The 12,038-nt window shown below is 40.2% G+C and overlaps 1 protein-coding gene and 1 non-coding gene across 2 annotated transcripts in view; one reads left to right on the forward strand and one right to left on the reverse strand.

Annotated features, from left to right (window-relative positions):
• Nucleotides 1-12,038, reverse strand: part of ROR1 (receptor tyrosine kinase like orphan receptor 1) — a 466,632-nt gene that overhangs the window by 220,707 nt on the left and 233,887 nt on the right. The gene's annotated exons all lie outside the window — the stretch shown is intronic.
• On the forward strand, nucleotides 3,148-3,219 carry TRNAC-GCA (transfer RNA cysteine (anticodon GCA)). Its single transcript has one exon. It is a non-coding gene; the product is annotated as a tRNA-Cys (tRNA).

Here is a 12,038-nt window from a genome sequence, read left to right on the forward strand (position 1 = left end):
GGGGTGGCCTGTTCGCTCATGTGTGTCACCTACCATGATGGGCTACTTGATCCCCTGCTGATAAGACAATGTTCTCAATAGCTGCTTTGCTCAGGCAAGGTGTATACCTTCCCCATGGAATGGAATGTGGGCATCCATTTTCAGTCAGGGAAGTCCAAGGTATTTGGGGGGATTTGTTGCAGCTGGTGGAACTGCATGGGAGAAGGAAGTGAGCTGATGGGTCCTGTTACGCTGCCTCCCCCCGAGGTCACGGTGGAGGTCCCATAGCTGTCATCAGCCCCAGAGTCCTCCCTCTTCTCAGGCCTCCCCTACAAGCCTTCTATGCTGCCCTCATCTTTCCTGACCTGCTGCCTTAAGGTCCCCATCAAGCAAGTGTATCCTTAGCACACAGATTATTTTACTTAGCAGTCTTGGAGTGAAAAGGGCTTTTCAAAGTTTGAACTCAAAGTTTGACACAAATCTAAAAGCTATAAAAAGAAAGATGATACATCGGATTGCATTTAAAATATTCAATAAGGAAAAAAGAAGAAACTAGGAAGAAACAATTAATGCAACTCAAAAGGCAAAGGCCAGCAGTCATAAAAGTAAACAAAACCTCTTACAGATAAGCAAGGGGAAAAAAAACCAAGAATGAAATAGATAAGAGGCCAAATGGAATGAATAGACAACTTACAAATAAGAAAACATGTGGTTCTCACACATATGAAACCATACTAAGATCACTTGATAATGTAAGAAATGTAAATTAAAATGTCAATGTGATATGATTTTCCCCCAATCAGATTAGGAATTTAAGAAATGCTTGATATTTCTCTATACTGGGAGGGATATAAGGAAATAGGGACCCTTATATTGATAGGTAGGAGCATAAATTGGTACAACTTGGCAACATCTATGAAAATTTTAAATGCAAATACCTTGTCAATAGCAATTCTACTTTTAGGAATTTATCTTACACATACTCTGAAATATGTATGAAATGATATTTATACAATATTCTCAAAGTAGTATTGTTTATAACAGAAAAAGATTAGAAACAACCTGCTCATCCAGCTATATGGTTACTGGTTAAATAAATTATGGCCTATCCAATATTTGCAGTGGAACACAAGTTAAAAAGAATAAAGAAGCTCTGTGTGTATTCATTAGGAAAAAATCACCAAAATATATCCTTAAGTTACATTTTCTAAAAAGAGCAAAGTACTGATCATGTATATAGAAAAATATCATTTGTATAAAAAGGAAAAAAATGTCTGTACTTTTATATTTGTGGCTATATATATATAATTCTGGCAATATATATAATGTTTGTGCATATATATACTGTATATTCATATATATATATATATATAGTAGCTATAAAATGGATACACAAAAATTGAGAAATGTCTACATCTGAGAAGGGGACCTGAGGTGCTACAAGTCAGGGGTAAGAAGAACTCACTCTTACCATATATCCTTCTGTACTTAAAGTTTTTTATACCATGTGCAAAATGGGGGAGTTTTTTACAACACACACTCAAAATGATTCCTCCTTCAGATAAGTGTTTCCCTTTGGGTATGCCAGCATGTTATGGGACCCCAGAGGAGGAGCACCTGATCAGAGCCAGTGGGCAAGGAATAGAAATGACCACCACAGCTTGCCAAGAGACATTGACTCTGAAGCCTTCAAGGACAAGTAGACATTAGCTGGGCAAACCAAAGGCTCTTCTGCCCCTGGGAGATGAGTAAATTTGGGGAACTACACATAGTTCATTATACATTGCTGCATGTTCTTTTTGTTTTGTTTTGAGCACTCATCTTCATATCCTCTGGTGCCAGGCGCTTACTAGGGACCTAATATTTGCTGAATCTCACTGACTGGTAGGTAAAGAGGACATGGGTCAACAGAGGCAGGACCTTCCCCAGTGTCTCTCACACTGGGGCACACAGAGTCTCATTGCTGAGACTCCAGCAATGAGCAGGAGAGGAAGAGTGGAGTGGGGCGAGGACTACAGCACCTACAACACTAACTGGCACAACAGCCCGACCAGAAGAATCCACGCATCAACGACAGTTTGAAAAGAACATGCATACATGCTTTCATAACATTTACTGAAGTGTTACCATCCCCTTTTGTGGGGCAGTGTTGCTATCCCACAAAAACCAAGGATGAGAGAGTGAAGTGCCAAAAGTCACTGCTGAAAAGGGGCCAATTAAGACTTGAACCCTTGGTTCTGTCTCCTACTTTACAGTGGCCTCTGTTTACACCACCACTAATTAATTCTTTTTGCTAGAATGTATGAAATAGTCCATCTCTTTAAACACAAATATCCTGAGCTGAAGTCTATATGACATAATCAACCTATTGTATATATTAACCTATTGTCCATTGTCTGCTTTTGAATATGCTATCTAGGTTGGTCATAACTTTTCTTCCAAGGAGTAAGTGTCTTTTCATTTCATGGCTGCAGTCACCATCTGCAGTGATTTTGGAGCCCAGAAAAATTAAGTCTGACACTGTTTCCCCATCTATTTCCCATGAAGTGATGGGACCGGATGCCATGATCTTCGTTTTCTGAATGTTGAGCTTTACGTCAACTTTTTCCCTCCCACTTTCACTTTCATCAAGAGGCTTTTTAGTTCCTCTTCACTTTCTGCCACAAGGGTGGTGTCATCTGCATATCTGAGGTTATTGATATTTCTCCCGGCAATCTTGATTCCAGCTTGAGCTCCGAAGAATTGATGCTTTTGAACTGTGGTGTTGGAGAAGACTCTTGAGAGTCCCTTGGACTGCAAGGAGATCTAACCAGTCCATTCTGAAGGAGATCAGCCCTGGGATTTCTTTGGAAGGAATGATGCTAAAGCTGAAACTCCAGTACTTTGGCCACCTCATGTGAAGAGTTGACTCACTGGAAAAGACTCTGATGCTGGGAGGGATTGGGGCAGGAGGAGAAGGGGACGACAGAGGATGAGATGGCTGGATGGCATCACTGACTCGATGGACGTGAGTCTCAGTGAAATCCAGGAGTTGGTGTTGGACAGGGAGGCCTGGCGTGCTGTGATTCATGGGGTCACAAAGAGTCAGACACGACTGAGCGACTGATCTGATCTGATCTGATTGTCCATTCTCTGGCATTTAATGCACCATCTACTACTTACAGGGCTTCCCTGGTGGCTCAGACGGTAAAGCGTCTGCCTGCAATGCAGGAGACCTGGGTTCGATTCCTGGGTAGGGAAGATCCCCTGTAGAAGGAAATGGCAATCCACTCTAGCACTCTTGCCTGGAAAATCCCATGGACTGAGGAGCCTGATAGGCTACAGTCCATGGGGTCACAAAGAGTCAGACACGACTGAGCGACTTCACTTTGTATCTACTACTTACATTATAAATTCTGTTTGAAATTTACAAGGGTTGTGGGGGTTTTTTTAAGTTCACAAAATAAAACAATATGACAAAGGAAATTCTGCCTCAAAGTTATAATGTTAAAATAAAACGTCAGGGAATTTGGGTCACACTGAGAGACCCAATCTTTTACATCATCTTTTACATTTTCCTCTCCTATTGCCATGTCATGTGCTCCACACTGAAATGGGAACCATGAAAGGCAGTCAGTCAAGCAAGAAAGGTGATCCAGAGGAGAGAAGGGTCATCACATTCCATGACAACCATGTTGGTGATGGTAGACTGGCTTCTGTAATATGCTTAGAGGTTAACAGCTACCAATTGGGTATCCCTTCTTTGCACAGATATTTCTAAGTCTTCCATTCTTTACCTTAAATAAACTCAGAAGCACTAACTCCCAATGCCTGCAAACTTCAAGGTAGCAGATCTTAATGGATACAGCAACTAAATCACAAAGTAACCAAAGTGACACTGTGCTGCACTGGATACACCAACTTGACGTGCTCAGTCGTGTCCGACTCTTTGCAACCCCATGGACTATAGCCCGCCAGGCTTCTCTGTCCGTGGGGTTCCCCAGGCAAGAATACTGGAGTGGGTTGCCATTTCCTTAGCCAAGGGATCTTCCCAATCCAGGGATCGAACCCACATCTCTTATATAGCCTGCATTGGCAGGTGGATTCTTTACCACTGTGCAACCAACACAGCCCAAATTAGACATGGGGGACAATAGTGATCAAAATGATGAAGAAGAGCTGACGCTCCCTACTCTTCACTGGTGGCTGGCTGGTTTGCTACAATGCCAGGTGTGGAATGCCTCTGCTGGGATGCTCATCACCAGGCATGGATGACATCACCCCAAAGGCATTTATGGCAAACAGGCTAATTAAGAAGTGACCACATGGATTTGATTTTGCAAAATAAGGCCCTATTTAGCTGGATGTCAGCAATTTGGCAGCTGTAAATATTTGAAAAATGGCTACAACTTTGGATATTTTTTTTAATGTTCCGAGTGGCTAAAGAAGTTATAAAACCCATGCCATAAAGCTCATGTACATCAATTGTAAGTGAAACTACTAGTCCTTCCCTAAAGCCAGGGTTTGAGTTTACACATAGTTTTAACATACCTTTCAACTAGAATAGTGCCTTATGTTGGGAGTACTCTGAGTACTCTATTAAAATGCCAAGAAAGTGAGTTGTTATCCCTTCCCCTTCACCACTTTTGTTTTTATAGAAAGGAAAAAACTCTGGCTTTTACCTTTTTAAAAATATAAACATATGACATGTGATTTGGAGGATGATACCTGAGGAACTGGGTTTTCAAACACACAGCTGAGTTGCCAAGAGAGAATACCATTCAATTATTTTATCCTACATAAAAATACAACTTCCCCTCTCTTGAAAAGAGATTTAAGATTTTTGTCCTTAAGAGTAAAAGGTTCATAATAAAACTGAAAAGTCTTCTTGCATGTCAGAGCTTATAAGAAAAAATATTTAGATAAATCAGGCATATAAATCAGAAAAATGCAGGATACATTCGACTACTCGGGAACTTTCAGAAACAGCACTGGTATTTTTCAGAGAAAAAAACCAAGTGGAGAATATGTGAAATGATGCAAGACTGATCCTAAACTGAATAAAAGCAAGTGCTACAGTCCTCGGGCATTCTGAGCAATGAAAAAGAAATGTTGGGAAGGAATGAGGGGAAGCTTAGTCTATTGAACTGATTCATCAACATCCACAGATCCATTCTTCCTTATGGACATCACTGTTAGGGAATAAACTCAAAAGAATGTTGGGGGGGGGGGGTGGTGTGAAATTTCCAGTCACTTTATTCCTTTATTCTACCAGACAAACTATGGTACAGAACTGGTTGAGCCACATGATGAGAGATCTAGAAACCACATTACTTAAGAAACAGTAGAAGAAACCCAGAATGCTTGGCCAAAGCAGAAGACCAGTGAATGACTGATGGCTGTTTTCAAATATCAGACAAATGATACACAGAAGGAAGATATGGTTTATTCTGTGAGGCTGTAAAGAGCAGAAACAGGACTGATGGATTGAAGGTAACCATTACACAAGTTACAGAAGTTACACCAAAGCAGATTTTAATTGAAAATAAAGAAGATAATTTAACAATAAGATTCCTTCCCCCACCCCCGCAGATCAAATGATCTAATCAATTGCCACCAAAAACCCAGAAGCCAATATCCACTGATAGCCTATAATTTTTAGATATCAAAATGTGTTTTAAATGAATTGTCTCATTCCTCCTCATAATTTAATAAGGTTATTATTATCAACATCTCCTCTACTAATCATATTTTACAAAAAATACAAACTGAATAAAAAAAATGAGAGTGATTAAATAGTCTACACTCGCACAGCAAATACGTGATTGAGCCAAGTTTCAAAGCCAGAGCACAAGATATTACAGTTATATTACATTGTTTTAAAAGGAGTTTAAACAACAGAAAATAACAAGTATTGGTGAGAATGTAGAGAAATTGGAACTCTTGTGCATTGTTAGTGGGAATGTAAAATGGTCCAATTGTTGTGGAAAATGGTGTAGTATTTCCTAAAAAAAATTAAACATAGAATCACCATATGATTCAGCAATTCTATTTCTGGGTATATACTCAAAATAACTGAAAACAGGAACTTAACCATATATTTGTTCACACACGATCAAAGCAGCATTATTTATAATAGTCAAAAGTGGATGCAAGCCAAGTGCCCATGTTCAGATGAATGGATAAATAAAATGTGGTATATATGTACAATGGAAGGAAATTCTGACACATGGCTAAACTCTGAAGACATTATGCCAAGTAAAATGAGCCAGTCACAAAAGGACAAATACTATGGTTCCAATCATGTGAAGTATCTAGAGTCATCAAATTTATGGACATAGAAAGTAGAGTGGTGGTTGCCAGAGGTTGAGGAGGAGGAAGGAATGGAGCATTCTCATCTAATGGGTACAGAGTTTCAATTTGGAAAATCAAAGAAGCTCTGCAGATGGAGAGTGATGACAGTCACCGAACAACTGAACTGAACGCCACTGAAATGTACACATAAGGATGGTTAAAATGGCTAATTTTATGTTATGTATATCTAACCACGGTATTTTTTAAAAGGAGTGAGATGGAAGTGTTCAAGTGGAGACAAGATGTCCATATGTCAGGGATGCTGGGGAAGGGATTATTATTCCAGGAAGGGACTGGGTTAAGTGAACTCTGAGATTCCTTACAACTCTAAAATTCTCTGACAAGATAAGCACTTCATCCATTACAGAAGTAATAAATTGTTTTAGTTTTCCCCCCAAATACAGACTACCTTTTATCCTGGAGCTTCCCAGCCTGAACTCTGGGACAGCTGGGCCCTGGAATTGATTTACAATGAGATTCTCTCATTTTTGTAAAGCATGTTACCAGCAAACCATTTCCAGCTCCATTTTAATGAGGACCAATTTGTTATTTTTTTGAAAACCCCTGACTTCCATTGTTATAGAAAAGATACAAGAAAAGAAAGTGTAGGTCTTGCAGTTCAAGAATTAATGAAGGCCCTGAAACAATTATGCCTTAAATATACAGAGGTCTCCTTAATGTAAATAGACTGTATTTCACAGCAAATCTTCTTAGAACAAGGGATTCATTTCAGCATGACAGAGTGTGCGATGTAGCAGGGCTATAGTCTGTACTCAATTTTCGATTTTACTTCCGTTGACGTTGACTAATGTACAAATAGCCTGGCTTAAAGGATCTGGGAAACACTAGGTCACAGTGTGAAATATATGCTAATATAACACAATTTATATAAAAATAGAGGAATGTAAATAGCTAACTGAAGCCAGAGGTAGTGGCTCCAGCCAAGTGGAGACTGAGGAACATTGATAATGCAAAGAGAATGCTGTTCTCATTAAAACCTCCAGGAACACTACCCTGAGGTTTTCTTCCAGTTTAAATGCCATGATAAATTAAAACTGAATATCCACTGCTCTCTGAAAGCAGGCGTGTGTCTCTGCGTGACTGAATGAGGGTATGACATGTTAAACAACCTAAATTAAAAGTCAGTATGATACAAAGATTAACACCCTCAGCCCCCATGGCTGAAGAACTGACAGAATAGTGGGGAAAAGCTGAAAGTGTGTAACATTGCCAGATGCATGACAAAGTAGAACAAGCACAGTTGAAAACAACTGTTGTTTATTTAGTGTTTATGCGTCAGGCATGAGAATTTCACACTCATTATCTCATTTAGTCCTCGTGATGTAGATTAAAATCCAGTATAATATTTATTTATATAATACATTTTCTGCTGAAATCATTCCACAGCAAAACCAAGGGTGACTCATCTATGAGCCATTCCCAGAGTCAGGCAGGCTCTCAGACCTCCTACATGTTCTGACTGCTTGGGTCCGTGCAAAAGCATCAAGGGGTAAAAACAGTACAGGCAGGAACAACAGAAAAGCCATTCATGGATTCTAGGGAACTGAGGAAGAAAACCCAGAATTTAAGGCCTAAAGGTGAAGTTCAAAATTATACATGATTCATTAGATGGTATGGGTTTGGTTCTCTTCTGCTACTGTCTGTTTTCCATGCCATAATCCACACAGCATATGGTTACACTTTTCTAAGAATCCCTTGGTTAGAACCTTCACTGGGCATTGACTGTGCATGAGATAAAGTTTAAAGCCCTCAGGAGAGCATGCAAAGTCATCTATAATCTAGTTTCTCATTATTCCAGCTATGCTAAATTACAGCTCACCATTCCAAAGACACTTCACCTTTCATGCCTTGGTTATCTCTGCTGGGATGTCATTTCTATCCCTCTGCCATCCCCCAATTCTTTCTCCAATATTCACATTAGAACAGGAATCATCATTTACTACTGTAATTTCAGTGCAAGGAATAGAGTTGGTGCTAAGTGAATGTTTATTGAATGTAAGAATGAGGGAGTTAAAGAAAGATGTAAATGAAATAAAGGAGGGAGATACAGAGGAGCAAATTTTCTCTTATCCTTCAGTCTTCCAAGCAGACATCATGCCCTTCTCTGAGCTATACAAGAACCTAGTCAGACACCCCTTTATACTGTTCTCCAATTTCCTCTATTGCTGTGTTTCTTCCCCATCTATACTCTCAGCTATACTATCCTAAAGGCAAGGACTGTGTTTTTCTAGATAGCCAATGCTTAGCTGAGTGCCTAGCAGTAAACAAGAAATGATTGAATGAATCCTTTTGAAGTTCTTATAAATCCCACTTAAAGGAACTCCTTCAGCTAGTAGTAACTTGGAGGTCTCAGTTAACATTTGGATTGGGTCCTGGGATTCAAGTTGGGCAGATCGGGTAAATAAACATCTGACAAAATATGGTCCAAGTAAGGGCTCTTTCTGTTTTTGTGAGCCAACCTAGATTTAAGCACTGAAGCTCATCCTCCTTAGAAAATTCTAAATGTCTTCACTCAGAAGCTGTTTATACACACTTTTCATAAACTTAGTTATCAGATTTCTCAGCCGAGAGTTGACTAGACACAACAAACGGAGAGCAGGAAAGGAGATGGAGGTAGATAAACTAGAAAGTACTCTGAGGAGAAAGAGAGGGGACCCAAGGACTCAAAAAGCCTAACAATTTGGGGCAATGAGTCTAGAGTTCAACAGACAGTGGGTCTGCATGCTGTGGCAGCAGTATGCAATAACTCACAATGATGATGGGCATTACTGTGAAAAGGTAGCCCTCTTCACAACGACAGAGGTGTGTGGGCAGTCCCTTAAGGAAGATTTCCATCAAACAGCAAACCATTTGGCATTCAACAGGGAATGCTTTTATTAGTTGGAAAATTCACTTAGGCAGAGCAGCTAATGAGCTGACAATGCCAGATATGAAATGTGCTACTATAGAAACCCAAGAGGCTTCATGTTGTGCATCTGTCCATTTCCAGCTACCCAACACACAAAAAAAAAGGACCAAGAGAAACATCAGCATGAAAATACACATTGAATGAAGATCCTAAATGCAATTCCAGGAGAGGCTATATTCCCAGTCAATCCCAAACCAACTACACAGCCTTAAATGGCCCTCTGCACAGAAACTCTTTCAGGAGCTTATGTTTGATACAAAGAAAGTCAACATGAAGTCAACAGCTAGCTCCAACACGCAAATGACATTTACAGGATTAGCATCCAGTGCAGAACTAGCCAGGGATAATTCTCTGAGCCACAAAGCAATCACTAGGCACTGAATTTAACCCTATGCCATGAACCACCCTTTCAAGGATGGACAAATAGCAAACTTTAAATGTAACAGGCTGTGGTCTGGCTTCAGGGAGAGAGAGGGGCAAATACTTTGGTGGGTGAGGGAGGTGGCAGCAGTATACAGGTTCCATAAGTCTGTTCTTTCATTGACCATTCCCCTTCTTTCCATTTCCCTCTCCCCTCTAGAGGCTTCCCTGAGTCTGAGGTTCAATCTGGGACCCCTTGAAAGGAAACATTCTCAATATCCCTGTCTCCTCCTATTCAGCCACCCTCATTCACTCCACATTATTTAGACCATTCTTGCCCAGGCAATTAAGCAAGGCAATTTCACATAAATGACCTCATTTCTGTAACGAATTTGAAAATGACATGTTTCAACTTGGTCTTTATGAACTATAGGTCACGCAGTAAGAGTACATTAATACATAGGCTGAGGTCTGTTTAGAAAAGCTTACATGCGCTTTGCTAAAAGAAAGAACAGGAACTACTATTCAGTAATCAACTACTGTGAGCCACATGGAGTGGGGTACTTTGCCTCCCATTGTTTCTTGTTTAATCTTTACAATAACTTGGCAAGGAAGTATTATATAGTAAATGAGGAAACTGGCTCTGAGAAATTATTCTCAGCTCAAAATCCTGCAGCTAGTTGATGATTCTAGCTAGAGCCAGAATTCAGACTTGGGTCTGTTGGATCTTGAAGGTGTAACATACTTCACTCTACCATGCTTATTAAAGAATCAAAACATTTTCCCTTTGGACAGTTCAGTTGCTCAGTCATGTCCAACTGTTTGTGACCCCATGTACTGCAGCATGCTAGACTTCCTTGTACATCACCAACTCCCAGAGCTTGCTCAAACTCATGTCGATGGAGTCGGTGATGCCATCCAACCATCACATGCTCTGTGTCCCCTTCTCCTCCTGCCTTCCATCTTTCCCAGCATCAGGGTCTTTTCCAATAGGTCATATCTTTGCATCAGGTGGCCAAAGTACTGGAGTTTCAGTTTCAGCATCAGTCCTACCAATGAATATTCAGGACTGATTTCCTTTAGGATGGACTGATTGGATCTCCTTGCAGTTTAAGGGACTCGCAAGAGTCTTCTCTAATACCACTGTTCAAAAGCATCAATTCTTCTGTGCTCAGCTTTCTTTTTAGTCCAATTCTCACATCCATACATGACTACTGGAAAAACCATAGCCTTGACTAGACGGACCTTTGTTGGCAAGGTAACGTCTCTGCTTTTTAACATACTGTTAAGGTTTGTCATAGTTCTTCTTCCAAGGAACAAGCATCTTTTAATTACAGGGCTTCAGTCACCATCTGCAGTGATTTTGGAGCCCAAGAAAATCAAGTCTGCCACTGTTTCCATTGTTTCCCCATCTATTTGCCATGACGTGATGGGACCAGATGCCATGATCTTAGATTTCTGAATGTTGAGTTTTAAGCCAGCTTTTTCACTCTCCTCTTTCACTTTCATCAAGAGGCTCTCCAGTTCCTCTTCACTTTCTGCCATAAGGATGTTGTCATCTGCATATCTGAGATTATTGATATTTCTCCTGGCAATCTTGATTCCAGCTTGTGCTTCATCCAGTTCAGTGTTTCTCATAATGCACTCTGCAGAGAATTTAAATAAGCAGTGTGACAATATACAGCCTTGACTTACTCCTTCCCCAGATTGGTAAGGTGGTCTGGTATTCCCATCTCTTTAAGAATTTTCTACAGTTTGTTGTGATCCACACAGTCAAAGGCTTTGGCATAGTCAATAAAGCAGAAGTAGCTGTATTTTTGGAACTCTCTTGTTTTTTCTATGATCTGATGGATGTTGGCAGTTTGATCTCTGGTTCCTCTGCCTTTCCTAAATCCAGCTTGAACATCTGGAAGTTCTTGATTCGCATACTGTTCAAGCCTCACTTGGAGAATTTTGAGCATTACTTTGTTAGCATGTGAGAAGAGTGCAATTGTGCAGTAGTTTGAACATTCTTTGACATTCCCTTTCTTTGGGATTGGAATGAAAACTGACCTTTTCCAGTCCTGTGGCCACTGCTGAGTTTTCCAAACTTGTTGGCATATTGATGGCATATTAAATTTGCCCATTGCAGCCCATTTTAGTTCACTGATTCCTAAAATGTCGATGTTCACTCTTGCCATCTCCTGTTTGACCACTTCCAATTTACCTTGATTCATGGACCTAACATATCAGGTTCCTATGCAATATTGTTCTTTACAGCATCGGATTTTACTTCCATCACCAGCCACATCCACAACAGGGTGTTGTTTTCACTTTGGCTCCATCTCTTCATCCTTTCTGGAGTTATTTTTCCACTCTTCCCCAGTAGCATAGTGGGCACTACCGACCCGGAAAGTTCATCTTTCATTGTCATATCTTTTTGCCTTTTCATCCTGTT

The sequence above is a fragment of the Bubalus kerabau genome, chromosome 6 (assembly GCF_029407905.1).
Source record: "Bubalus kerabau isolate K-KA32 ecotype Philippines breed swamp buffalo chromosome 6, PCC_UOA_SB_1v2, whole genome shotgun sequence".
NCBI classification, from domain to species: domain Eukaryota; kingdom Metazoa; phylum Chordata; class Mammalia; order Artiodactyla; family Bovidae; genus Bubalus; species Bubalus kerabau.